Source organism: Dendrobates tinctorius, unplaced genomic scaffold (genome assembly GCF_039654945.1).
Source record: "Dendrobates tinctorius isolate UK_male_01 unplaced genomic scaffold, ASM3965494v1 ptg000069l, whole genome shotgun sequence".
NCBI lineage: Eukaryota > Metazoa > Chordata > Amphibia > Anura > Dendrobatidae > Dendrobates > Dendrobates tinctorius.
The window spans coordinates 11,408,365-11,435,217 of record NW_027361737.1 but is presented as its reverse complement, the minus strand read 5'-3'; the positions used below and the strand labels follow the sequence as shown (position 1 = coordinate 11,435,217).

Genomic DNA, 26,853 nt, shown 5'->3' with positions numbered 1-26,853 from the left:
TTCGGCTATCCATTTGTTGGACTCCCTGTTTTTGACATACCTTTCTGGTATTTGGCCCCGGACTGTTACCTGACCACGCATTTGTCTTACCCCTCTGTTCTACCAGACGCTCCTGGTATCTGACATCAGACCTCCTGACTACTGTCTCACGGCTTGCCTGTGAGTAGTGACTTAACGTGACACAACGGACAACATTGGCACTGTTTTTGGCACGAAACCAACCTTGTTTTGGAACCCAGGACAATCTTTTAACAATGATTTTACTAATAGATTATGTAAATTAATATTTTATAAATTAGAAATATTGTCTTTCCTCCTAATGCATCCTTCTATACAAAAACAATGCTGCTCACTTTATAACATTCTGGTAAAAGAACTATAGCCATGTTATTGACAAATGCCAAAATTAGGCAACTTTTTATAGAATAATAGTTTAATTTTTCATGGATAGGAACCTGTATATTCTTATGCAATGGAAAACATTACAAATGATACATGATACACAGAGAGGTGCATAGGCTAATCTGATCACAGACTACTAATCTGGCAGATTGTGGTCTGGATGCCTGATGCTAATTGTATGTTTCGTCCGCTGCAGCAAGTCTGCTGTGTTTTGACCAGACAGGCAAGACAAAGAAGTAAAGCCCATGGGATATTCCCTCCATTTTTGAATATCAGATTCCTATGTTTCCTGTCAATTGCACCAGACTAATTTTAGCTGCAGATGACATAAGTATATTGGAAAAAAATTGATACGCCTATAGGTCTGACCAACAGACTTTGTGCATTTCAGCTATGCAAGAACCGGAGAGTCATGGACAAGGACAAAGGTAACACTACAGTTGCTGAAGGCAAAGCAAAATTAGCTAAAACACAGTGTGAAACACAAAAAAACCAAAAATAATTAAGTGTAAAGTCCTGAAATCTTTACAGTATATCCTCCCAAATGGATACAATTTCTATTCAGTTATTATTAATATTATTTATTATTATAGCGCCATTTATTCCATGGCGCTTTACATGTGAGGAGGGGTATACATAATACATACAAGTACAGTATTCTTAAACAATACAAGTCACGACTGGTACAGGAGAGCCCATGAGGGCTCACAATCTACAAGTTAAAGGTAATCATTAAGCATGTCCCAAAATGTGAATGGAATTAAGAAACCCATTCCACTGAATAGGAGCTAAACTGAGGTTCCCATGAACGGTCACTATACCGTGTAAGGAGCTGTGCTGATCCAGCACTGTACACTGTTTACATCTGGGAGATGCTGGAACAGCTGAATGGTCAGGTTGCCAGTTGTTGGATCCTCACCTATCTGCTATTAATGCCATATCCTGTGGATAAGTCACCCATGTGTCACATCTTTAAAGGGGATGTCTGACTTAAAAAAATGCAATTCAGAAGGAAAGAATCTTTAAAAATTTTGGAAGAATCTAGGCTCATCCACTCTTGCACCATGTTTCTTACATAGGCTGACGGGATACTATACTGGTCTACATTGGGACACAAAGCAACGAATGCCTGAAACTGGCTGCTTCAGTTAGGCCTCTTTCACACATCAGGTTTTCGCCGTCAGGCGCGATCCGGCGCTTTTGACAGAAACCGGATCCGGCGAAATGCAATGCCGGATCCGGTTTCCCCCCCATTGACTTGCATTTGCGCCGGATCGCGCCGGATGGCCATGCGTTTCATCCGGTTTTCGCCGGATCCGGCAATGTGTCGCGATCCGGCGTCTGGAAAAAACGGCTACTGTAACGTTTTTTGTCTCCGGCGAAAAAGCCGGACACGCCGGATCCGGCGCGTCCGGCTTTTTCACACAATGAAAGCCTATGAGCGTCGCAATGCGCCGGATCCGGTTTTTTGGTCTGAGCATGCTCAGTAGCTCTGCCCACAGGAGATATATAAAAGCAAGACAATGGGACCCTCAGCCACACCCAACATGCCACCCAAGCCAAGAACCAGGAGCAGGAGAAGGCAGCAGACATCTGCAGCAGCAGCACCATCAGCACCACCCCAAATGGAGCAGCAAATGGAACATGCTGAGGAGGGGAGTCCAGCAGCAGATGAGAGACGGTAATTATCAAATCCCCCATTCCTCCAAACTAGGGCCATGGAATATCAAGATATTCATTGGCCCTTTGTTTCTCTTTATTCAACAGCCGCCAAAGAGATGCAGCAGCAGCAGCAGCAGAAATGGCATCACTGGCAGCAGCAACAGCAGCAGCAATACCCACAGCCATGGAGTCTGGCCATCAACAGGACAGCACATCTTCTTCTGGGAGCCCTCCCTCGCATCGTCAGCGTTTGACGGTAAGTTTTTATTTCCAAAATCCATCATCTCTGTAATATATGTCTATTCATTGCCTTTTATTTCAAAACAGGAATCACAAGATGAAGAGGAGCTCCCAGAAGAAGAAGAAGGAAGGGGTGGACAGACACCTGGAGTGGGCTCACAATTGGTAAGTTTTTTGCATCAAACGCAGAAACACAACATCACACTACACACAACACATAGAAAACAATGTTCTGCAGACCACACACAGCAAACAAATGCCTACATCCAAAGACATAACATTTTTTGTTTTCTTCTCTAGTCTTCCCAATCTGGTGCTCGGCCAAGAGGTCCTCGCAGTGCCTCCCAGGGTCGTCGGCGACAGCAACGCGGCGGTCACCAGCGTGTAAGTATAAATATTTTTGCTTTGTTTTTTTGCACTTTTTATTTCATTTCTTTTGTGGAGGCTAATTATGTTATTTTTGTCTTTTTCTTTAACAGCCTTCACAGCGTGCTCCCGACTCTGACGGTGAGGATGGAGGGATTGATGTGGACCGCCTCATCGATCTCGTCAGAGAAAGGGAGCCGCTCTGGAATATGGCTGACCACCGCCACGCTGACCTGATCGTTACCCGACGACTCTGGGAGGAAATCTTTTCGCTCCTTGTGGGCCGCTGGGAGGACCTCGATGTTCGGGCCCAGATTAAAGAGCGTAAGTATATACAGTACCGGTTGCTTGATGTAAACCAGTGTTTCCCGAACTCCAGTCCTCGTGGTCCCCACGGATCATGTGTTCAGGATTTCTATTTACTATGGAAATCCTGAAAACATGACCCCTGGGGACCATGAGGACTGGAGTTTGTGAAACACTGATGTTGTATACTAACCACTCCTTTCTCGTTTCAGGGAACAGAATTGTGAATCGGTGGCGGTCTGTGAGGGATCGTTTCAAGAAGGAGTTCAATAAAGAGATGCGGGCCCCGAGTGGATCTGGAGGACGCAGGAGCAAGTACAAGTACGCACAAGCCCTGTCGTTCCTCCGGGAAACAATGTTCACCAGAAGGTAAATATTACACACCACATGTGAAAAAAATGTTTGTAACTTTTTTTTTCAGCCAGGGCCATACCATGTCAGTATTTTAAATGTTTTTTTTCTCTTTATTCCACAGCACGGTGAGCAGCACTCGGGCGCCTGCACGATTGGACCCTTCTGAGGCGATCCCTGAGGAGACCGGCACCGAGGGACACTTCGACCGCCCCGGTACATCTGCACCTTCCCAGCCTTCCCACACATTCGAACCATCTGTCCCATCCACCAGCACAGGAGCATCGTGGCCGCCTACATTACATGAAGCTGCTGGTGAGGAGATCGCTTTCCCTTTACCCCACCCTTCTGCCCCTGCCACCTCTAGTACACCTGCGTGTACTGGGCGGCAGCGGCAGAGGGGTCAGGAAAAGAGTTATGCGCAAGAGTTCTTGCATCTGAATGCATCTTTCCAGAACTGTCTAAAAGTCTTGTCAGAGCAAATCTCCGCAGGCTTTCAGCAGATCAACTCCAGCATTCTGGAGGTGAAGACACTTCTGCAAACCATGCATTCAGAAGCAAGATCTTCGCCAAACCACACCTTTTTCAGGTCTGTTGTGGAGCGCATGGCAACACTATCTCCTACCCAGCAGATGCATGTAATGCATTCGTACCACGGTGCTCTACAGCAGGTTACCTCCCAACCTCCACCTCCCACCACTGTAGTTCCTCCACCTGCACCCCCTCCAGCCACTTTCCATCCTCCCCCTCCTATTACATCTGCACCCCCTCCAGCCACTTTCCATCCTCCCCCTCCTATTACATCTGCACTCCCTCCAGCCACTTTCCATCCTCCCCCTCCTATTACATACCAGCAACCTCACCAGTACCAGCAACCTCCCCAGTACCAGACATCTCCCCACTTCCAGCAACCTGCCCCGTACCAAACTCCTTCCCCGTACCAAACTCCTTCCCCGTTCCAAACTCCTTCCCCATACAACTTTCCATCAACATCATCTGCTCCTACAGTCCCTGCCCAACCCTCCACTCCACCGCCCACCACCTCTTCTGCCTCCCACATGTCCACCCATTCTGTAGCTTTTTCCACACCTTCACCTCTAACTGTTCCTTCCCCACCACGATCCCAGTCCTCTCTCCACACACCCAGTGTCGAAGTGTCCCGCAGCCCCTCCAGCAGTATTTCCACCCCACAGTACACAGATTTGTAATGTGTGTTTTTTGTAATAAAAATGCCCATTGGGTTTAAAACCTTTATTAAAAAAGTTTTTTGCACTTTAAAAACATTTTACAAAAAAAAAAAAATTTTAAATAAAAGTTAAATTATCGTTTCACAATGGTTGTCTGTCATTTCTTTCTGCGGCGAACTATGTTTAAAAAAAAGGTTAAATACAGGGTATTTCAAAGGTAAAAAGGTATTCAAAACCAGGTATATAACTGTGGGTAAATTTTAGCTTTTTGCCACAGTTGTGTTCCTGGTTGTGTTTGAAGCAAAGTATTTCACCTAAAAAGTTGTGTTTATTGTTGGTGATTTCCTACCAATGTACACAACTTTTGTTAAAAGGTGAAATACTTTGCATAAAACACAACCAGGTACACACCTGTGGCCTAAAGGTAAAAATAGAGACCATGACAAGATAGCCAACTTTGGTTGGCAAAGGTATATACTGTTGGTCCAGAAGGTACACAAGTTTGGTTAGGGCACAAATCTTTCACACTCTGTCATCCTGCCAGTGTACTCTGCCTTGAGGTGACATAAAGTATAGTGGAAAATTGTCCCTGAAACCATCACAGAACTTCTAGTGGTAATATTTCCAATGACAACATCCATCTTCGCCAGTAACTTGCTCTTCTCTCCAACCTGCACTTTCTTCTCTACAACCTGTCAAAGAAGGGCTGTAGGAACATGCTATATATAGTTTTCCAGTAGCCAATCCCGTTCGGAAGGCCACAAGGGTCAATTTTAAAAACCGGATCCGGCGTAATCCGTCGAAAAACGGATAGAAAAACGGATGAACCGGATGAGACGGATCCGGTTTTGTCTGTCAAGAACAAGACGGATCCGGCAGAAAACCGGATCCGGCACATCAGGTTTTACAAAACATTTGCCGGATCCGGCATGACGCCGGATCGCGCCTGACCCCGAAAACCTGATGTGTGAAAGTAGCCTTAGGAGACTATAGCAATGTAATAAAATATGACTCTGATGACTCTGAATTACAATCACCCAACCCCTGCCGCCAATCTCGACCCTCAGTGGTCTGGTCACTGGAAATCAGAGAACTAGTAGAGGTTTAAATAGATAAAACACTGGTAGTTCTGAATCTTTTCTTACAAAACTATATTACAATCTCATCAGCTGCCCATGCTCTATAACTTGGTGCGATCAGATGGGACAACATTTTCATAGTGACAGGTTCTCTGTAAAAACTAGATTACTACATATAGTATAATACCAACTGAAGGCTAGGCACGCAACCACATTAAATTTATGTATCTAATTAAGGATATTTTATATTGCCGTTATTACTGCTCTGTAAAGATAATCACATCTTTTGAGATTTGAATTTGTCAGTTTTAGCGAAGATTTTTAAAAATATTGAAATTTTTTTTGTGAAAACTCCAATTTCCCTGAAAAGACGCGAATAACACCGTGAGATCTCCTTGGACTGTATCTGTTTTCAATCTCCTTAAAATAAACACAGCCTTAGTACAGTAATCTCAAAGTGATCTTATCAAAGAAAATAATGGTATTCAATATTAAACAGGCCACTGGTTACTAAAGCCCCCTTCACACATAGCGAGATTGCTAACGATATCGCTAAAGCGTCACCGATTTTGTGACGCAACATCGATATCGCTAGCGATCTCGCTACATGTGACACTCGCCTCCGACCAGGCTCCACCGCTGGATATCGCTGATCACACGAGATCGTCCTGGTCCATTTCTCATTGTCGGCTTCCTGCTGGCGCCGATGAGCGACTCCATGGACGCGGGAGGAAGTCGTCGGCAGAGCTGCCGTTTGACAGGTAAGTAACGACCGCTGCTGCATCGCTGGTGAGATCTACCAGTTTGGCAGCTCACTAGCGACCATTTAGCAATGCGCCAGTGATCCTGACCGGGTCGTATCGTTGTCGGGAGCGCTGGTGGATCGCTAAATGTAACGGGACCTTAACACAGAGCATTTACAGACTTTTTTACGTTCTTAGTCATTTGTGGACAGGCACACCATTCCATGCAGTAAACTGAACGAAAATGACGGTGTCACTATCAGAAGTAACTTCATCCTGCTGTGAATATATTCCATAATACCCTCCACTTCCTCCTCACTAATACCTTGTGTGGAGACACAATGGTCAGTGGGTGCTCTCATCTGCTGGCATGGCTGTCTTTAGAAAGACTGTAGAGACCAGGGCTCATCCCCCTGAATGCCTGTACTTCTTTCCCAAGGGCATAATACTACTGAGAAGGTATCACAGTGTGGCAATACTTTATAGAACCACCAATGGACAATAACATATAGTACAGACCCAGCAAGTACATAAGATGGTGCAAATTACAGAGTCTCACCCTTCTGCTGGCTCGACGAGAAATAGAACATCTGCGACTTCGGCACTTCCAGGGCCAATTACCTCAACCAACACCACCCCACAGAGAGGAGGTAGCGGTAAACTTAGGAAGCTGACACATGATTGTCCTAACCCAGCTTCTTCCATGAGAGAAAACGTGCGTCGGGGTGAGGGGACACCAGAGCACATCTCTAGTGGCAGATTCACACCATACAGGTAATACACAGTGTTTCATACTAATCACCTTTGACATGTTCTATGGCTGGCTGACTGCATGATACTCTGTGGCTATTGTTAGCACCTACTTTTTGATTCAGCCAGCTCCTGTTCATGACATTAGGAGGGGTACAGCAGACCTTGTCATTCTCCTGCCTTATTACTAGTAGTTTCGCCTGTATGACTGCCACGACAATAATGGACTTTTGGGTGAATTCATTTATATACTGTGGTCTGTTATTTGCTTAGGGGAGTCACTGTACTATCATTTACCCTCTTTTGTTATCCACTGTTATCCTTTTGTACAATCCCCCTCTGTCTGTCACCTATTCAGAAATGATTTCTGAAGGAACAAGAGAGTACCTATTTCTACATAGAGCAGAGAAAAGAGAAGAATTAGCTGGGTAGAAAGGAAAAGTGAGCAACTGTAAAAGTACACAGTATAATATGATGACTGCAATATATTAAGAGGATAAAAACTTTGCTGGGAGGAGTGTTTCGTTAGCTTCCGTTGGTAAATATAAATGTCATAGTTCCGCAAAGTTAAGAAAATTACAACTTTACAAAAAGAAAATGATTCTCTGAAAATACATGGCAACATCTCAATAAATTAGAACCTACAGTATATATATTGGCCTAATGGCGGTATAGACTTGGTGTTAATAAATATTCACATACTGCACTTGCGTGTCACTATGCATAAAGCATACAAAGCCGAATTTATCCTGTGTCCTTTGAGGACACATGGAAAGAGGACATCAGATGAGCTCAGTGTAAATCACAAAAGCACTATGATCTTGGGACTGGCTGGTGTTTTATATTTGTGGAGTTGGATGGACAACGTCTCCTCACACTATGGCTTTGAGCACTCGTGACGTGGGTTGAGCTTCTGCTACTGCCAGAGTGGTGTTATTTCGGGAATGTACTGAGAACACACGTGTGGCTAAGTGTACTGTTCTACAAGAATTCCTAGAAATACTGTAAATCTCCGTGTAACGAGCAGTTTCCTGTTATGTCACACATGCTTGGAGGACAGTCAGAAAATATGATGTATGGCAGGAGTGGGCACACACTTTGTTCCTGTGTAACAGACAAATGGAAACTATTACTAACCTCTACTCCCATTTATATACATCTATGTGAAAATCAAAGGAAGCTGTGTGTCCAAAGGAGAGAGAAATGGACTTCAAAGTTCACTTTAGGACGTGTCTCTAAACAGTTACTAGTCATCATGTCTGGACTGGATCACTGGTTTCCTTTGGGTCTTCTGAAGACTTCAAAAGCATAAAGCTGTTTTACACATTGGTACCATGTGAATGGCACGTATTAGTGACACACACGGCAAACATAAGGTATTGAAATATATTTTATTGGTAGAGGATTTTCACATCATTGGCAGTCCTTGAAAGTGAAGTAGCAGTGATTTAATAAAACACAGCTCTGTACCACTGAGAAATTCTCACGTGCAGAGAACATTAGGGCAGAAGATGAAGCTCTACAATTATATGAAACAATAGGGTGGAAAACTGATATTTTACGGCTATTGCAATTATCACCTTTAAAGGTGTCTATACATATTAGATGATCATTGACAGTGTTGGACTGGAATGTCAAGAATGTCAAGGGCCACCAGTAATATCCACTCTAGGGCCCCACTTTACATGCAAATATGACTTTATCCTGATTCACAAATTTATATAGCAATAAAATGGGTTTATTGTTGAAAAAAAAATGCTGTTTTTATCTGTACATAGTGAATCAAGTGTGTGTGTTGTGCTAAGTACTGTTAATACAACAGGGTGGTGGCCCACTCCTGCATAGGAGCCCACCAGAGGATTCTCCTGCGTGCCAGTCCGAGCCTGATCATTGGTCAAAGCTGCCAATTTCAGCAGGAAGAGACAACTATTAAATGTATATGAGAGTCTATTGCCTTTCCCTAGGGTCGATGTTGGTGAAAGAAGGATGTAGCACAATGGATTTCAACACGTCACAGTATCATCAAGGGAAATAAGTTGCTGGTATATGTGTGTCAGCTTATTCCCCACTCCCTACTGAGAACACTTGCACGATCAGAGTGTGTATGGTTTTGAGGTTGTCATTCAACAATAGATTTCTAAAGGGCCTGTCACACTAAGCGATATCGCTAGCAATATCGCTATAACGTCACTGATTTTGTGACGTAGCAGCGATATTACTAGCGATATCGCTATGTCCGATACTTACCTCCGACCGGCTCCCCCGCTGGTTATCGCTGATCGCGCGAGAACGTCCTGGACCGTTTCTCGTCGTCAGCTTCCTGCTGGGCTTCCTGTGGCGCCGACGAGCAACGCGTGGACGCGGGCGGGAGGACGTCAGGATAGCCTCGTCTGACAGATAAGTAGCGACCCCCGACCCCTGCTATGTCGCTGGTGAGATCTGCCTGTGTGGCAGCTCACTAGCGACCACTTAGCGATGCACCAGCGATCCTGACTGCGTCATCTCACAGCTCTGCATTATTACAACCCTGTCTGCCAGTGAGATGGAAGTGGAAGCTGAGAGGAACCTGCAGATGTGTCAGTTATAATCACACACAGCTCTGCAGGGAGATCAAGAGAGCAGAGAGCGGCCATCACACATCACACTAGTAATGCCCCTTTCATTTATAATAACCTCTGGATGCTATTCTTACGCAGATCAGTGCCTGGCCCATAGATCATAACAGCTTAGTTACATATAAGAAAATGGATTTCTCTAGAATAAGACATTGGATCACAGATATCCAGATATCAAGGTATCGTTTTATTAAGCTTTTTTATGACCAGCTTGCCCATATAGCCCTTGCTGTATGTACCCTGCAGAGGTGCTGATGCAAAGCTGAATACCTCTAGGTAATTCTTGGGGGTCCAAGCAGCAGAATAGGAAAACCTTCTGACAAAGTAAGGGCTGTATGACTCTGGTTTGCCAGTTTATTTGCACTTCTGCTTTACAATGACATAATCTGATGTGTCTATTTGCAGGTTACCATTTTCATAATCGCTACGGTTATACTATACGACTTACCACTTATTCATACTGTAGTATCTTTGTTGGCTATATATGATGGATCGCTAGACAATGAGGATTTAGAAGACATATGTTGGAACTACTGTGTAGAAAAAAAATTGATATTCAACTTTGGTCCAAATTACCAATAGTTATTTTCCATCTATAAGAAAAATCATGTCACTACATACTATGCTCATTGCTCATCTTTGGAATCTTTATTTCTCAGTATTTTCATAAAGTTTTGCATTGGACAATTTTCTTTAGTGTCAAAGTACCAAAGCTATCTCCAAGTCCCAGGCTATGTGCACTTTGTACCCAGAGAGGGCCAAGCAGATTTGGACTCTGTATTATTTATATGTAATACTTGCCAAGCAAATCCAGCTCCATAACTAAGTTGTGAATGAGAAGCGAGCATTTAATAAGCACAGATGTTTGTGCTCTCATCCTCCTGGAAGACTCCATGACTCACTTCACCTGCCCTCAGTTTTTGTATGTAATTTCCTACAGCGGCCTTACAGACTGAAACCATTAATTTTTGTGTGTTTTCTTCAGATGACTAATTCACAGTCAGGAGAAAAAAAAAATAGGAAAATATGTGGCAGAAGTTATATTGGGACAGATTAAAGAAAATACGCAAAAATCTGTTAAAATGTAAAACTGTCTAAGTTGACAGTAGAAACCAATGGGTGAAGTTTCCATTTTTGTAGAACACTACTGGAAGTGAGGATTACTCTGTGAATGGCTGTTATGGGCGGCAAGACAGGGAATTTTTTAGACGGTTTCATAGGTTCCCCCTATGATGTATATAATAGCAGCCAATCAATTCATCCAAAACAAGTTTGTCAACATGTCCCCAAAGTAAAGATTTATGTGTCGTGGGCTTCTAATGGGCACATAGTGTGCTCCTGGCTCGGGTTGGCTTTTCTCCTTTGGAAACTTATTAAACTGGAACGTTGGCAAAGAATCCTGCCAATTTTTTCTAATATGGACAAGGAATAAGAACAAAGATTGGTCCAACCACTCCTGTAATAGAGGATGTGACGCAAGCCCCCTTCCCCTATGAACACCCCTGCTCTTCTTTTATTAAGAATGTGCTAAAATGGTAATAAAGTGAATATGGCATCTACAAAATTTGAATCAAGGAGTTTTTCTTAATTAACTACTGGAAGATCAGGGCTATTATATACAGTATTTAAAGGGAATCTGTCAACAGGATTTCACCCTCCAAACTATTTATATGCATATTTAGTTCTTTAAAAGACAAGTCTAGCAATGCCATTACATGGGCAGCTAGATGAGGAAATAGAGCTGGAGTGACAGCCTAATTTGCATATCAGTTAAAAGTTGATTTCTTAGGCCTGTTTCACATTTCAGTTATTTGACGTCCAAATCTGGCAGGTTGGAAAAAAACGGATCCGTCAGCGTTGTGACACAAACAGATGCCACCGGATCCGTTTTTGAACGGATCCGCTTTAGTAAGGTAGTGACCGCAATTTAAAGGAAAACTAGTCTGGGAGAGAGAGTGAGAGAGAATCTGTCACCGGGTTTGGCCGATATGAAATACGGCCTCCACCTTTCAGGGCTGATATGCAGCATTGTATAATGCTGTATATCTTCCCCCAACCTGACCTATAAGAAAAGAAAAATAACTTTTATTATAGTCACCTGCGGGCGGTCCGGTCTGATGGGTGTTGATGTTCTTGGTCCTGCGCCTCCCATATTCTTACAATCGCTGCCCTCCTTCTTGGTTCGTGTGGATGACGCATCCACACAGTCTCCTCGGCACCGTGCTACTGCGCAGGTGTACTTCTCTGCACTGTTGAGGGCACAGCAAAGTACTGCAGTGCGCAAGTCCCCGGGCTTTTTGACCTTTCCCGGCACCTACGCACTGCAGTACTTTGTTCTGCCCTCAACAGGACAGAGAAGTATGCCTGCGCAGGAGCACGACTGTGTGGATGATGCAAGGATGCATCATCCACACGAAGTAAGAAGGAGGACTGCATCATAAGAAGATGGGAGGTGCCAGACCAAGAACATCCACAACCATCGGACCGGAGCGCCCTGCAGGTGAGTATAATAAAAGTTATTTTTCTTCTCTTACAGGTTGGGTGGGGAGAATAAATACAGAATTATAGAATAATGTCTTTCAGGCCTGGAAGGTGGTGGTCGTATCACATATCAGCCTATCAAGAACACTCTTCAGTGGCTGCTCTGTATAAGGCAAACAGTGATATTCAGTTGTCAAAATTCTGCAAAGTAATCAGTGGTAATGGAAAAAAAATTATATTTGCTGTTGTTTAATGGGATTATTTAGATTTATAATTAAAAAAAGGGAAATCTGAAAATGTGTTAATACAATTAAGACCTCATTCAGACGTCCGTTACTTTTATATGCATTCTATCTAAGGTTTCCATGGATAGAACACATACCATTATAGTCTATGGTCATATACCCATATTCATTTTTTGTAGCTCGACTGTTAAATGTAAAAAAAAATGGAGACCTATCAGTTTTTGATCCAATTTCATTTCAAGTTCATAGATTCAAGTCAATGGGTCCATGAAAATAACAGACAGGTTGTGGACGCTTTCTGTGTGTCAGGTAATGGGGAGAAACAGCTTAGTACATGTTTTCATTCTCCCTTTTGTATTTAAGAAAAACTGATAGTGCACAGCCGAAGAATGGATGAAAATTAGATAAAAACCACTAATTAAAATCGATCCATTGTTCTTGTATGCAAAATAACCCTGATATGTGATGAAGGCCTTAGGTTAAATTAAAATTTGCATTGTATTCTCTGTTAAGAGGCTCCGTCACATTTTTACCAGAAGAAGAGTGTTTTTTCCATTATAATATCTGACAACCTAACAGAACACAAATGGACTCCGTTACAGTGGGATTCACCTTGCGCCATTTGTTTCCATCATAGGCCAGATCCGTGTCTTGTATTTGTTCCTTTTTTCTCTTTTTATACTGGAACAATATAGAAAAAACTTCAAGCACTAATGTGAACCCAGACTTACCAATTCAATTCCCCGACGATCTATAGCCTGTCCTGCAGGGAAGTGTAGAAGAAAGTAAAACTCCATTGATAGGAGTGCTTCTGCTCATTCTTAAAGGGTTTGTCTGAGTATTTGGCCCTAGATTGCTCATGCTTTAAGATAAAATAAGTCCTTACCTTCTGCAGCCTCTGTACTTTTACCTGTGGTTCTGTAAATAAGGACCACCAGGAAGGTCACTGAGGGCTTCTGCAGGAACTTCTTATTTTATCGTAAAGCATAAGCATCTTTGGTCCTGTTTTTTAAATAGGACAATCTGATGTTCTATCACAAGTCTCAGGCCCTAAAACATTCACAACTTAAGAAATGAAGGCAATGCCAGGCACCGGGAGCATTGTGAAGACTCGCGAGCGGACCCAGGGAAGATGCGGTTTGATATTTTATTACAGACTGAAGCCAGAATAGGAACATACTTGAAAGGGAACAACCCCTTTAAAGAGGACATGTCATCAAGTCATAATAGCCAGTATTATTTCTGCTGATCCTGGGTATTCATTTTTTGCTTTTTTAATCTGCCATATGGTGGCAGAGATATGGGCTTTTCTATTTTTTTAGAGTTCATTTTTATGGTATGTATCAAGTGGGTGTGACTCCCAGGATTCTCTTTCAGATGCACTGCTTAATTAATCTGTGAGCAACACCCCCTCTATAAAGACAACAACGACTCGGCTAAGACACTGATTTCAGTGATGTGTCAGTTATTAAGCTGTGTGCTATTGTTTCAATACAATGATTGTTTTATCAGCAGGAGATTATCACTGGCGAGTCCTGATCCAACCAGGCCCCCTCCTCTGGTAAGCAGCTTCCTATCAATAAGGGTACCGTTACACTAAGCGATGCACCAGCGATCCCGACAACGATATGGATCGCTGGTGCATCGCTAAGTGGTCGCTATGAGCTGCCCCACAGGCAGATCTCACCAGCGACATCGCTGGGGTCGGGGGTCGCTACTTACCTGTCAGATGCGGCGATCCTGATGTCCTCCGGCCCGCGTCCACACGTCGCTCGTCGGTGCCACAGGAAGCCCAGCAGGAAGTGGCCGACGAGGAATGGTCCAGGAGCTTCTCGCGCGATCAGCGATAATCAGCGGGGAAGCCGGTCGGAGGTAAGTATCACATGCAGCGATATCGCTAGCAATATCACTGCTACGTCACAAAATCGGTGACTTTACAGCGATATTGCTAGCGATATCGCAGCGTGTAACGGGGGCTTAAGTAATGTTCACAGAAAGCCGTTAATCAGGGGTATGGACACTATTAGCTTTCTGAGCTCTGCCACATGCTACATCTAAAAACTCTGATTGTGTCACAACAGCTGCACCCAGTAAACTAAGTGATACATCACTGGAATCAGGGTATTTTTTCTCTACATTATGCTGAAGCAAAAATATGGTGATAGATTCCTTTTAAATAAAATTGCACATATCTCTGGAACCGTATGGCGGATTAAAAAAAATGGAATACTGAAGGGGGGGGGGAAATAGGTGCAAAAACTGGACACTTCCTATTCTAACCAGATGAGGATCTCTTAAACATTCCCAAATAGATATTTTTGGCTACCATTCCCATTAGTGCTATAACATTTTTGTCTTTTTTGACATAAAAGTATTTGACATTGTAGACAAAAAAAAGACCAAAAAAAGAACAGCGACTTGTATGAGAGTACACACTCGGGTCAAGATACGGTGTGATCATCCTCTGCATATCTGATGATCAGGCACAGCAATCCGCTGCAAGTAACACTTTGTAATTTTTGAAGAACATATCACAAGGGACCAATACTAATTATTCAGTCTGGATGCTTTGCAAATAATTTAATACTAAGCTTCCACCCATAATTACACTTGGAAAGGAGAAATGTATCAATAACGGTGATGACTGACATCACTAAATGCTGATATTGGGAATATACCCCGTTCCTTAGCATAATAACTCACCGTGTTTTGAACTTGGACAAAATTTAATTTACACAAAAAGTCATAAATCCGCTGCCCTTCACCTCTACAATGAACATAAATCAGTGTTTTCATAGCCAGAAGCAAAATATTAAAAGTTGTTTTGTACATAAGTTTAGCAGTAAAGCAAAGTTCTGTCTAGACACCGTGTCACCCTATCTTGTCTACATGTGCTCCGTGTTCCCACCCGCCTGGTTAAAAAAAAGACACATTATTAATAACACAGTTCATGTTTTGGCTGCTTAGTTTCAAACTTTTGGATTTTGTATCTTTTGTTGCTTTGCTGCATGTACAAAAATAAGTATAAAATTGTGTTTTTATAGTTGATAAGAAAGGGAAGCAATGAAAGCATTGATACATTTCCCACCAATCATTCTAGCGTATCAGTAGAATTTGAAATCTGGAGTCCAGGTTATAGAGTCCTATGCGTAGAGCCTGGGGGGTTACACTACGTCTCTAGTATTGTTTTTAGTGTTGGTGCCGCCATACAGTTCGTATTAGGGTGTAGCAGAAGACAAATACCTCTGTAATGCAGCTTGCAACGTATGAAACCAGAGGTATAAGATTTCTTAGGTTTTTGAAGACTTCTACTTGTTACACACTCCTCCCAGATCCAGCTCTTGCTTCTCTCACCCTGGTCAGCTAGACTATGTTGTGCTCCACGTTGGGCTTTGCAAATGGCCCGGCATGATCCTATGTCAGCATCAGTCATGGCCTATATAAGGCTCACCAAAATACAGACCTGGGCTTGGTTATTAAAACTTTAGTGTTGATAGACTCTGGTTTGCTCTATACACCAGGACCTGAGCATCTGCTGTCTACGGTCTCCTGACATCTCCTGCCTACCTGCATATGGTTTCCTGGACATCTTCTGCCTGCTTGCAATTTGCCTCTGGTTCCCTGTACTCCGCCTGCCTGTGGTCTCCTGATATCTTCTGCCTGCCTGTGGTTTCCTGCACTTCGCCTAACTGCCTGCGGTCTCCCGGATGTCTCCCGCCAGCCTACGGCTTCTTGCAGTTTGCCTACCTACCTGCGCTCAGTACAACATAGAGCATGTAGAGATGAATAATTCAACTTTGTGAATGATCTCTTAAGACTTCTATCCATGGCAGTCATGTACAAAGGCTGTACTTCCACACATGGAGGTCCTAGAAATGCGTGGTGCAGTGTTGGCTGGTATATTACACAGTAATCATTCTGGGGATCATACCTCTATGATACGCCACAATATTCATGACAGAAGAAAATCTATCTATGCCTTTGTATGCAATTGAAAGCATATAAATATATATATTTTTGCCAAAGCATCCATATATACAAATCATTGATCTTTAAGTTTCAATGTAACAGACAACCTTGTGAAGCGATGCTCATGTGGAGAAAAGATCAGACTATAGTAGTTTCTGAAATACTTAATTTTCCAACAAAATTTAATGTAACATGTGAATATAAAATATATTCACATTTACACACATAAACACACACAGACACAGAAGACATATACACACACAAAACACATACACAAAAACACACACAAATGTATACACACAGACACAAAGACATACAAAGTAATATGCAAAAACAGAGGCATAGTTAAATACACAAAAATACACACACACACACACAATAGCTATTCATTAAATTTTGGGGCATCTTAGAGAACTGTGTGACAGATCCTTCATGCCCCATGCCTGTGTTTTTTCGCATCAGCACCTTTAACCTTATTGTTATAAATATGTGTTAGGACTGTGCATAAGTTTGGAAAGGTCAAGGAATTCAATGATAAAAATAAAGATAAATTAGTGTGAGACCCCATGACCCTCCCCACCCAAAGTGCAGCAAAAGTAAATAGCTGCCAGGAGTATAAGTTGCTAAAAACTCTTTGACTCCTACAGACTATTTTATAGCCAGAGACTCGTGACGATATAAAACAAGGGCACCATGCAGAAGCAGAATTCCATACTTAGCCACAAAGTCTGTACAATATATATATTCTAGATGCAGATTCTCGCCATGAATAGTCTTCCATTCTGGGAGTAGCATGTAACCACAGCCTCAGGCAGTGTAAACCTGAACTGAACGGAGTGCAAGCAGCAAGCTGGGCTCACTGTCCCTGAACTTCACAGGGTAAAGAGAACAAATCCAAATACAGCACAATGTATTATATCAGAAAGGTTTTGAAGATTTTCAGCTGATAGGCCTGAACTATATAAAAATAACAACAAAAACAGCATTTTTCAGCACCTTCACCTGCTCTCAGTCATTGTTTACAGGTTGCAGTGGAAATTTCATAACTACAGCAAATGTGACCACTGCAGCCAATCAACGAGCTCAATTGTCGGCAGTGGTCACTGTGAAGAATATTGGAGATATAATTTCATGTCAATCATTTCTATCTTATTTGGCATGGAATTATAAACACACTTTCATTGTGCAGCTATAACAGGACACCTGACTCAGCAGGGGGCTCAGCCTTCAGAGAAGAAATTCACCCCCTCACCCATGAGCGAGCTAGTATCAAGCTCCTACAGGAAGACCCCCTGTAGTTATCCTGTGTTTTAACTGCTTTGTAATGATTTCTGATTTAGAGAGAATACGGACTTATATGTCGTGGACAAAGTCACTGTGTAGTCCTGTCCTTAAAGAAAATCTGTCAGTAGGTTTTTGCTATGTAATCTGAAAACAACATGCTGTAGGGGTGAAAACACAGATTTCAGTGATGCCTTGCATATCAAGCTCTGTAGTTTTCTTTGCTTGCAATGATTATTTTAGCACACAAGCTTACAATTGCTGGGCCACAGCAGCGCGTGCATGCTTGTCCGACACGCCCCCTCCTGTGATAGGCACCTCACTGTCTATAGACATTGTACATACAGAGCCTGGTGTGGGCTGAGCTAGCTTCCTCAGCTCTGCTGCATTGCTAAATCTAAAAGCTCTGATTACGTCAGAAAAGCAGCACCCAGTAATCTAAGTGTAACATCGTTGGATTCAGCTTATCTTTGCTTACATCAGGCTGTTCTCAGATGAGGGAGAAAAAGCATGCTGCCAGATTCCCTTTAATCTAGTAAAATAGCAAGGCCCCTACCAATAAGGCCTCATGTCCATCGATGACACACTGATGTTAAAAACAGACATACACACCAAACACTGATGACACCAGCACCATTTTTTAACGTACTTGTTTAAACTTGGACGTGTGAATTAGGCCTAAGTGTATGTAAAGCACCATGGAATAAATGGCGTTATAAAAATAACAATAATAATAATAAAGTAATAGGTTTCTACTGCCAGGGACAAAGCAGGTTATCTATAACGGGCTAAGCCTCACTCTGTCCGAAGCCATTATAGACTGTGCAGTCTAGCTCCAGACAGAATGAGGCATCCAGCGGTGAGAGTGTGTATGGCGCCCGGAGATGGCGGTATGCGTACATACCGCGATCTAGGGTGCCATACTTACATACTTACCTGACAGGGAGGAGCGTTGCTGCGGCGCTTCTCTTCGGCCGGAGACCGGGGCAGGAGTACAGTCAGAATCGTGCATAGCGCGATCCGGTGCCATTTTACTGAAGACACATTTGCAGTGTGTCTTCAGCAATATGGAGCCGGACAGCGCTATGGGCATGCGCGTACTCCAGTGTCAGACTCCTCCCCCGGCCTCCAGCAGAACGTGACAGCGCTGGAGCACAGGAAAGAAGGGTGAGTATAAATGTTTTTTTTTGTATGTGTGTAGTTTAATAGGGGTGAGGGGGACCATACATATCAGGATAAGGGGGGGTGAGGGGACCATGCATACCAGTATTGGGGGGTGAGGGAACCATGCACACCACGAAAGGGGAGTGAGGGGACCATGCATACCACGAAAGGGGGGTGAGGGGACCATGCATACCAGTATTGGGGGGTGAGGGGACCATGCATACCACGAAAGGGGAGTGAGGGGACCATGCATACCACGAAAGGGGGGTGAGGGGACCATGCATACCACAAAAGGGGATGAGGGGACCATGCATACCACAAAAGGGGGGTGAGAGGACCATGCATAACACGAAAGGGGGGGTGAGGGGACCATGCATACCACGATAGGAGGGTGAGAGGACCATGCATACCACGAAAGAAGGGTGAGGGGACCATGCATACCACGAAAGAGGGGTGAGGGGACCATGCATACTACGAAAGGAGGGTGAGAGGACCATGCATACCACGAAAGGGGAGTGAGGGGACCATGCATACTATGAAAGGGGGGTGAGGGGACCATGCATACCAGTATTGGGGGGTGAGGGGACCATGCATACCACGAAAGGGGAGTGAGGGGACCATGCATACCACGAAAGGGGGGTGAGGGGACCATGCATACCACAAAAGGGGATGAGGGGACCATGCATACCACAAAAGGGGGGTGAGAGGACCATGCATACCAGTATTGGGGGGTGAGGGAACCATGCACACCACGAAAGGGGAGTGAGGGGACCATGCATACCACGAAAGGGGGGTGAGGGGACCATGCATACCAGTATTGGGGGGTGAGGGGACCATGCATACCACGAAAGGGGAGTGAGGGGACCATGCATACCATGAAAGGGGGGTGAGGGGACCATGCATACCACAAAAGGGGATGAGGGGACCATGCATACCACAAAAGGGGGGTGAGAGGACCATGCATAACACGAAAGGGGGGGTGAGGGGACCATGCATACCACGATAGGAGGGTGAGAGGACCATGCATACCACGAAAGAAGGGTGAGGGGACCATGCATACCACGAAAGGGGGGTGAGGGGACCATGCATACTACGAAAGGAGGGTGAGGGGACCATGCATACCACGAAAGGGGAGTGAGGGGACCATGCATACTACGAAAGGGGAGTGAGGGGACCATGCATACCAAGAAAGGAGGGTGAGGGGATCATGCATACCACAAAAGAGGTGTGAGGGGACCATGCATACCACGAAAGGGGAGTGAGGGGACCATGCATACCACAAAAGAGAAGTGAGGGGACCATGCATACCACGAAAGGGGAGTGAGGGGACCATGCATACTACGAAAGGGGCGTGATGGGACCATGCATACCAAGAAAGGAGGGTGAGGGGACCATGCATACCACGAAAGAGTGAGGGGACCATGCATACCACGAAAGGGGAGTGAGGGGACCATGCATACCACGAAAAAGAGGAGAGAGGGGACCATGTATACCATGAAAGGAGGGTGAGGGGACCATGCATACCATGAAAGGGGGGTGAGGGGACCATGCATACAACGAAAAGGGGGGTGAGGGGACCATGTATACCAGGATTGGGGGATGAGAGAACCATGCATACCAGGATTGGGGCGTGAGAGAACCATGCATACCAGGATTGGGGGGTGAGGGGTAGCATGCATACCAGGATAGGGGGGTGAGGGGACTATGCATACTAGGTTTGGGGGGTGAGAAAACCATGCATACCAGGATAGGAGGGTGAGAGGACCATGTATACCAGGATAGGGGGGTGAGAGGACCATGCATACAAGGATAGGGGGGTGAGAGGACCATGCATACCAGGATTGGGGGTGAGTGGGCCATGCATACCAGGATGCGGGGGTGAGGGGGCCATGCATACCAGAATAGGGGGGTGAGAGGACCATACATACCAGGATAGGGATAAGGGGGTACCATGCATACCAGGATTGGGGGGTGAGGGGACCATGCATACTAGGATGAGGAATAGGGTGCCATGCTTACCAGGATTGGGGGGGGTGAGGGTACCATGTATACCAGGATAGGGATGAGGGGCGCCATGCACACCAGGAGGGGGGCAGCACATACCGGGATGGGAGACCACATACCAATAAAAATGTTCACCACCCGGGCGTAGAATGGGTTCATAGCTAGTACATTTATATGACTGGAGATGAACAAGACGAGGAGGCAAAATAAAAACCTTCTTTTACTCTTTGGATTATGTTTTTCCTTTCATTTGTTTCATGTTTTTCCTTTCATAGCCCCTCTGATAATATCTGCTCTAATTACAATGGCCACATCAGCATATGCTCTGTGTGCAGAAAGCGCAAAGGTAACAGTTGTGCTTCACTCCAACAAATCTCTAGTGATCTCCCGATATGTCACCTAAGCCTGTCTACGTCACATCTTAAGCAGATATTAGCATTGTTGTTTTGTGAAAACTAACACAGATTGTACGATTTTATGATTTCTCAAATCACAATCACTGTTTCACTTTTCAGTAAATAATGGACTTTTTTTTATGCAAGCGTCACACACACTTTTTCTGTGGCCCTTCTTAGGTGCTTGTAAAATAAAACCCACCATACATTTCTTGAGGTTTTAGATGCGGTTTTTGTTATACACTCTTAACATTGTTTTTTTCCCAGACATTTTTTTTTAAATATATAGTAGATTTCTGAAAATTTAGTGAAAAAAATACATAAATACAGCATGCTGCTTTGGAAAAATAGGTCGTAAATGCTAAAAAAACAACAACCTAGAAACATATAATAACAACAAAAAAGATACAATATTTCTGTTCAGTATTATAATTCTTTACTGGCTCCTAGCTATTATCTGATCATACTGTTTTTGCTATAAAAACAAACAAACAAAAGAAAATGAACCCCCCCCCCCAAAAAAAAGAAAAAAACACAGTACAAAAATGATGCCTTTCTCCTAAAGCTCCTCTGTGCTCAATGAAGAAGCATGTCTGCTCAACCCATGTGGCCATGATGTTTTTACCCTTCACGCTGCTGCACATCCCCTGCTGACAAAAGATTAGTGCATGGTAAATTGTAGTTTTGCCCCTGCCTCCCTCACAGGGGTCCACATTGAGGGGCTTCTGATGTATGGAAATGCCAAGTACAGCAAGTAAAACAAAACTATCTTTTCAGGGGTTTTTTCAGGGAATTTTAGAAAGCTAAAATCATATTATGTTAATTTTTTTTCACTATTATTAATCCATTATAATCCTTTGTCACAAAACTTTCTAATTTTTCAGCATAAAAATGAAGCAACAGGAGATGATATCACAGGTTAAGTCTATTGGGGCACAGTGATATTATTCAGGAAACATTGACAGATCGTCTCTAACATACAATCCACCATGAGGTGTAATTGCATTTTTAGGTAACTTTTCATAAGGGTCGGACTGGACATCTGGCAATTCTGCAAAATGCCAGTTCATGGGCTGCCTTGTTTGCTATGTTGTTAAAAGAATTGGTGTTCTCAAGACACCCATACTGTTAAGAGCTGTGACGAAGCACAAAGTCACTGACTTACCCCAGCAGGCCACTGGTATCATTAGAAATATTGGTCTTGTAGTAAATTTTGCTTTCCTCCATCCAGGGTAATATTAGTAGTAATATATCCCATCTGGAGCTTGGGGATGGGGACAGCATGGGCCTGTGTGATTTCAAATGCCAGGGCTGAATTTCAGTCCCAGTCTGTACCTGCTTTTCATGATACACTGTTGCGTGTGTACATAAGAAATATCACAATTTCAGGCAATTATACAATTTGTGTTCTACATTTTAGCAGTCTTCCCCCCTTCTTCAGTTAGTCACTAAAAGCCTCATTCAGCACTCACCTCATCCATGGACTTCTATAGGCAGCAGGTGTAAACTGATCCCTCACTTAAGACATAGATGTGAGCCTTTGTTAAGTGACTCATCAGCGCAAGGAAACAAGAAGTGAGAGGAATATGGAAAAGGCATTTTTCTCTAGTAAGATATATTTGAAAATGTTTTATCTACACAAGTACTGTTGGTTTACTACAAATAAATAAAAATGTAGTTACGGTACTATTTAGATTTCTCATTACCAGCAGTGCGTTTTCACCAGCCATGAGGTATAATCACACTTTGTAATTTTGGTGCAGATTTTGGCGAGTTTTTGATGTTGCACCTATTATTTAAATTTGGTTACTTACAGTTTTTCATTGCATTTTTGAGGCTTTTTTTTAGCATGCATTTTAATTGTGTTTTTGACACTGCCTTTTTTGTCTCTTTTTGGTATGTCATGCTTTAAATAAAGCTGTTTTATTTTTTATATTTCTTGGTATTTGTCTTTGACAAAACTTTATATACTTAGGTGCAGATTACATGCGTTTCTGAGGCATGCGCATTTTTCTACCTGTGGATTTTCCACATCTGATGAAAGTCGGTGGGGAACATCTGCACATAAAACTCGGCGTACCCGCAAGAGAGATCAACTTGCTGCGGATTTGAAACCCTCACCGCAGGTCAGTTTATGCTGAGTATAAGGAAGCACAGTGGCCATGAGATTTCTATAAATCCCATCCACTTTGCTGGAACTGTAAGATGTTGCGCTTTCTGATCCGCGAAAATACGCGGCTTCAAAAACTCACTGTGTGCACACAGCCCAAATCTGTCTGAAATCCAATCACAATCCTTCTTACAATAAAGCTAGCACATTATTTCCATAGACTCTTCCTGGAACAGCCAAGAATTAGCCTCATTGCATGAGAGTGGGGTTACTCCTCACGCAGATCTTCGGCACTCTCGCTGCACATCCGCAGCAGACATGGGAGCGTCAGCCTCATATTTTGGAGACGGAAATATATTTTGGCTTTAATGTCGATGTCTGAAGGTACAGACAGGGGTGGATAGATCACTGGTGCAACTTGTGCAGCAGCACAAGGGCCCAGGAGCTCAGGGGGCCATTTTCACATCCAAAGCAGGTGGAATTGTGCAATATTAGGAGCGATTAGGCTGCAGAGTGCCCATATACTGCTCTTGCACAGGGGCCCTCTTCTGTCTGTGTCCGCCAGTACAGACATAGTGATTATGTGGTTATGTTAATGAGTGAACAAGCTTCCAGAAATGTGACACAAATATTATAATGCACTGCGGGATCAGGCAATTTTATTTCTAATTTCATGGAGATGAGAAACACATTGTAACTGGCATTGAATTAAATGTGATTAAACCAATGTGGTGCGTGGTCGACTTATAAATCCATATGTACAATTATTTCCATATTATATTAAATACATGAACAATTATCTCCATTTTATATTAAATACATGTACAATTATTTCCATTTTATATTAGGAATCTTCTTGTATGTTACTATCAGTGTAGGGCAGGGAAATGGCTATTAGGCTGGCAAAAAGAGCGGCAAAAACGCCCAGTGTGAACTCAGCCTTATAGCACCAGACACTATCCCTAGAGTACCTGTGATTAGGACATTTATAAGCTCCACAGGGTAAAGGACTGATGTAGCCAAATAAATTCCCTGTACAAATCTCTGCTATATGATAGTGATGTGTAATGCAAAACAAGCTGTCAACTTTTTAAAGATTTGTCCACTTTGGTCAATAGGTCCCCTATAAATGTGCTTACGAAAGCTGTCCGCTGCAGGGATCCTTAATAAGCAGCTGGAATTTATTAGGAAACCTGGAAGCAAGCAGAAAATTTCCCTACCTTACTACCACATCAGTGACGGTAAAATGGGTGACATAAAAGCACATACAAGAATCATCACAGTTTCACTACTGCCCTAATATGCACCTTGCCTCTTCAGAGAGGAAAAGGACTAGAACTCCATAGCGCCACCTGTTGGAAGCTTTACAGGATAAGCCTCCATACACTGGCATGCCAGAGCCGGTATGTCATTCTCCACATGTACATGTACAGTTTGGCATGATATAAGAATGGGAATTTATCACTAAATGGCTGCAAAGATGTGACAGTAACAATTTTAGAAAAGATCTTTGACAACTATTGTGGGAATATTGGTTGTCATCCACTTTTTCCTGAGACAGATACTCTATTAATTAATAAAAGGCTGAAGATATTTTTTAAAGGAATTGTCTACTACATGACAACCCCTTATGAATGACTCTAGAGTACTTAGTGTAATAAAAATAAAGTATACTTCTCTCCCAGACCGGACGGCCTTCCTTCGCTCTCAGTCATGTGTCCCTCACTGGTTTTGTGATATAAACCGAGTCCCTTGACTGCTGCAGGCAATCAGTGACCAAAGATCTGCTACACACTTCTTAGAAGAACACCCGACAGCACAACAGGAATGATCAGGATGCACGCTCAATGTCCATGGACCCAATTGGACAGAAGTATCCACATAAAAAAGAGAGCAGCATCCAATTCGGGTGAAAAAAGTGATCGAAAATTTATTCTGCCATCATCACATACAACGTTTCAACCACAGCATGGTCTTTTTCAAGTACCATGCTGTGGTCGAATCGTTGTATGTGATGATGGCAGAATAAAATTTCAATCCCTTTTTTCACCCGAATTGGATGCTGCTCTCTTTCTTTTTTCTCTGCTACACACTTCTTTTATTTTTTTTTTTAGATGGACTCGCCTTTTTTTTTTTTAATATACTGGTCCCATATTACTAATGTCAGCAATCAGTAGAGAAGGTTCTTATGCACCATTAGTGTTTTTCTATGTTTTTTCAGTATTGCCTCTTATCAAGCCAGATAACCAAATACTCTACCAAAAACGAAGCACTGAACTCAATTCTTCTGTGAAAAAAAATTAACTTTTAATCCATTGTTAAAAATCAATAGCAACAAAATGCATGCCAACGTTTCGGCCGCTACCGGCCTCTTTCAAGCTAATGTTTAGAGATGGAGCACAACACTTTCTTTTAGCGTTTTCATTTCACATATGAGAAGATTTGTTGAAACACATTTCAGATAAAAATGTTCTCTGAAGTTCATCCTTACGTTCCAGACCCCGAGCTCAATGCTAGGGCTTGCTTCCGTCAAACAGCAGGCTCTAATGGAGATGTCTGCAGAATCGCAGCACTGTAGGAAGACTAATGTCACCAACATCCCAGCAGGTGACGTGACTGTGATCGGAAGCCCTGCCAGTCTATTACACATTGTGTAACCACCATCCCAGCTGGAAGATTCCCCTTGTAAGAACAAAGCAAAGATGTTCAATGTATACAAGAAATATATGCAAAGTTTAGTTCCTATGACCTGAAAACTAGATTTACAATTACATTTTTTCCTATATCATACCAACTTTTTATAGTAATATTAAAGGAACTATAACGCCACTAGTACCTAGCAAAATACTCAGTATCACTTGAAAAAGCCCTAAAGATGCCCATACAAGTAGTCTGGTTTCAGTGAGAATAGATGGTGCCTAATTTATACATTGCTCATTCTGTACTTCTGTCCTCTCTTCTATATTTGAGGAAATGATCTCCGGTCAACACCAATAGAACAGATGGACCTCGCATATATGGGCTAGAAGAGCCGCCAACAGGTCATGATTTCAGGATTTCATTAGGCTATGTGCACACGTTGCGGATCCTGCTGCGGATCCGCAGCGTTTCTGGCCCTGCGGGTCCGCAGCAGATTTAGGTGCGTTGTACAGTACCATTGTTTTCAATGGTAAACTGAAAAACGCTGTGCACATGCTGCGGATTTTTCCGCGCGGATTTGCTGCAGGTTACAATCCGCAGCATGTCAATTCTTTGTGCGGAATCCACTGCGGTTTCACATCTCCTCCATTGTAGAGGTGTGAAACCGCAGGGCTAAACCGCAGGTCTTTTTGAAAATCTGCACCACCGAAAACTACGTGTGCACATAGCCTTAGTATTGCCAAGGTGATGGAATTATTGCCCATGCAGGTACTGCAATTATCACCTGGGTCATACTAAGGAAATCCTGAAAACATGAGCCGTTGGTGGCTCTTGAGGACTTGAGGAACACTGGACTAGATTAA

At 43.2% G+C, this 26,853-nt stretch overlaps 1 protein-coding gene and 1 long non-coding RNA gene across 5 annotated transcripts in view; one reads left to right on the top strand and one right to left on the bottom strand.

Annotated features, from left to right (window-relative positions):
* Nucleotides 1-26,853, bottom strand: part of SPSB4 (splA/ryanodine receptor domain and SOCS box containing 4) — a 194,406-nt gene that overhangs the window by 132,228 nt on the left and 35,325 nt on the right. The window contains exon 1 of one of the 4 annotated variants that reach the window (XM_073581092.1): nt 25,025-25,044. The exons of 2 other annotated variants lie outside the window; for them this stretch is intronic. The gene's annotated coding sequence lies outside the window, so the exon portion shown is untranslated. Of the gene's footprint in view, nt 1-22,405; nt 22,664-25,024; nt 25,045-26,853 lie in introns of those variants that run through there. One more of the 4 variants, XM_073581089.1, reaches the window with a different exon arrangement.
* The window catches only part of LOC141095210 (uncharacterized), a 79,529-nt gene continuing 75,467 nt past the window's right edge, over nt 22,792-26,853 (top strand). The window contains exons 1-2 of the long non-coding RNA XR_012233335.1: nt 22,792-22,848; nt 23,216-23,366. This is a non-coding gene — a long non-coding RNA (uncharacterized lncRNA). The remainder of the gene's footprint in view (nt 22,849-23,215; nt 23,367-26,853) is intronic.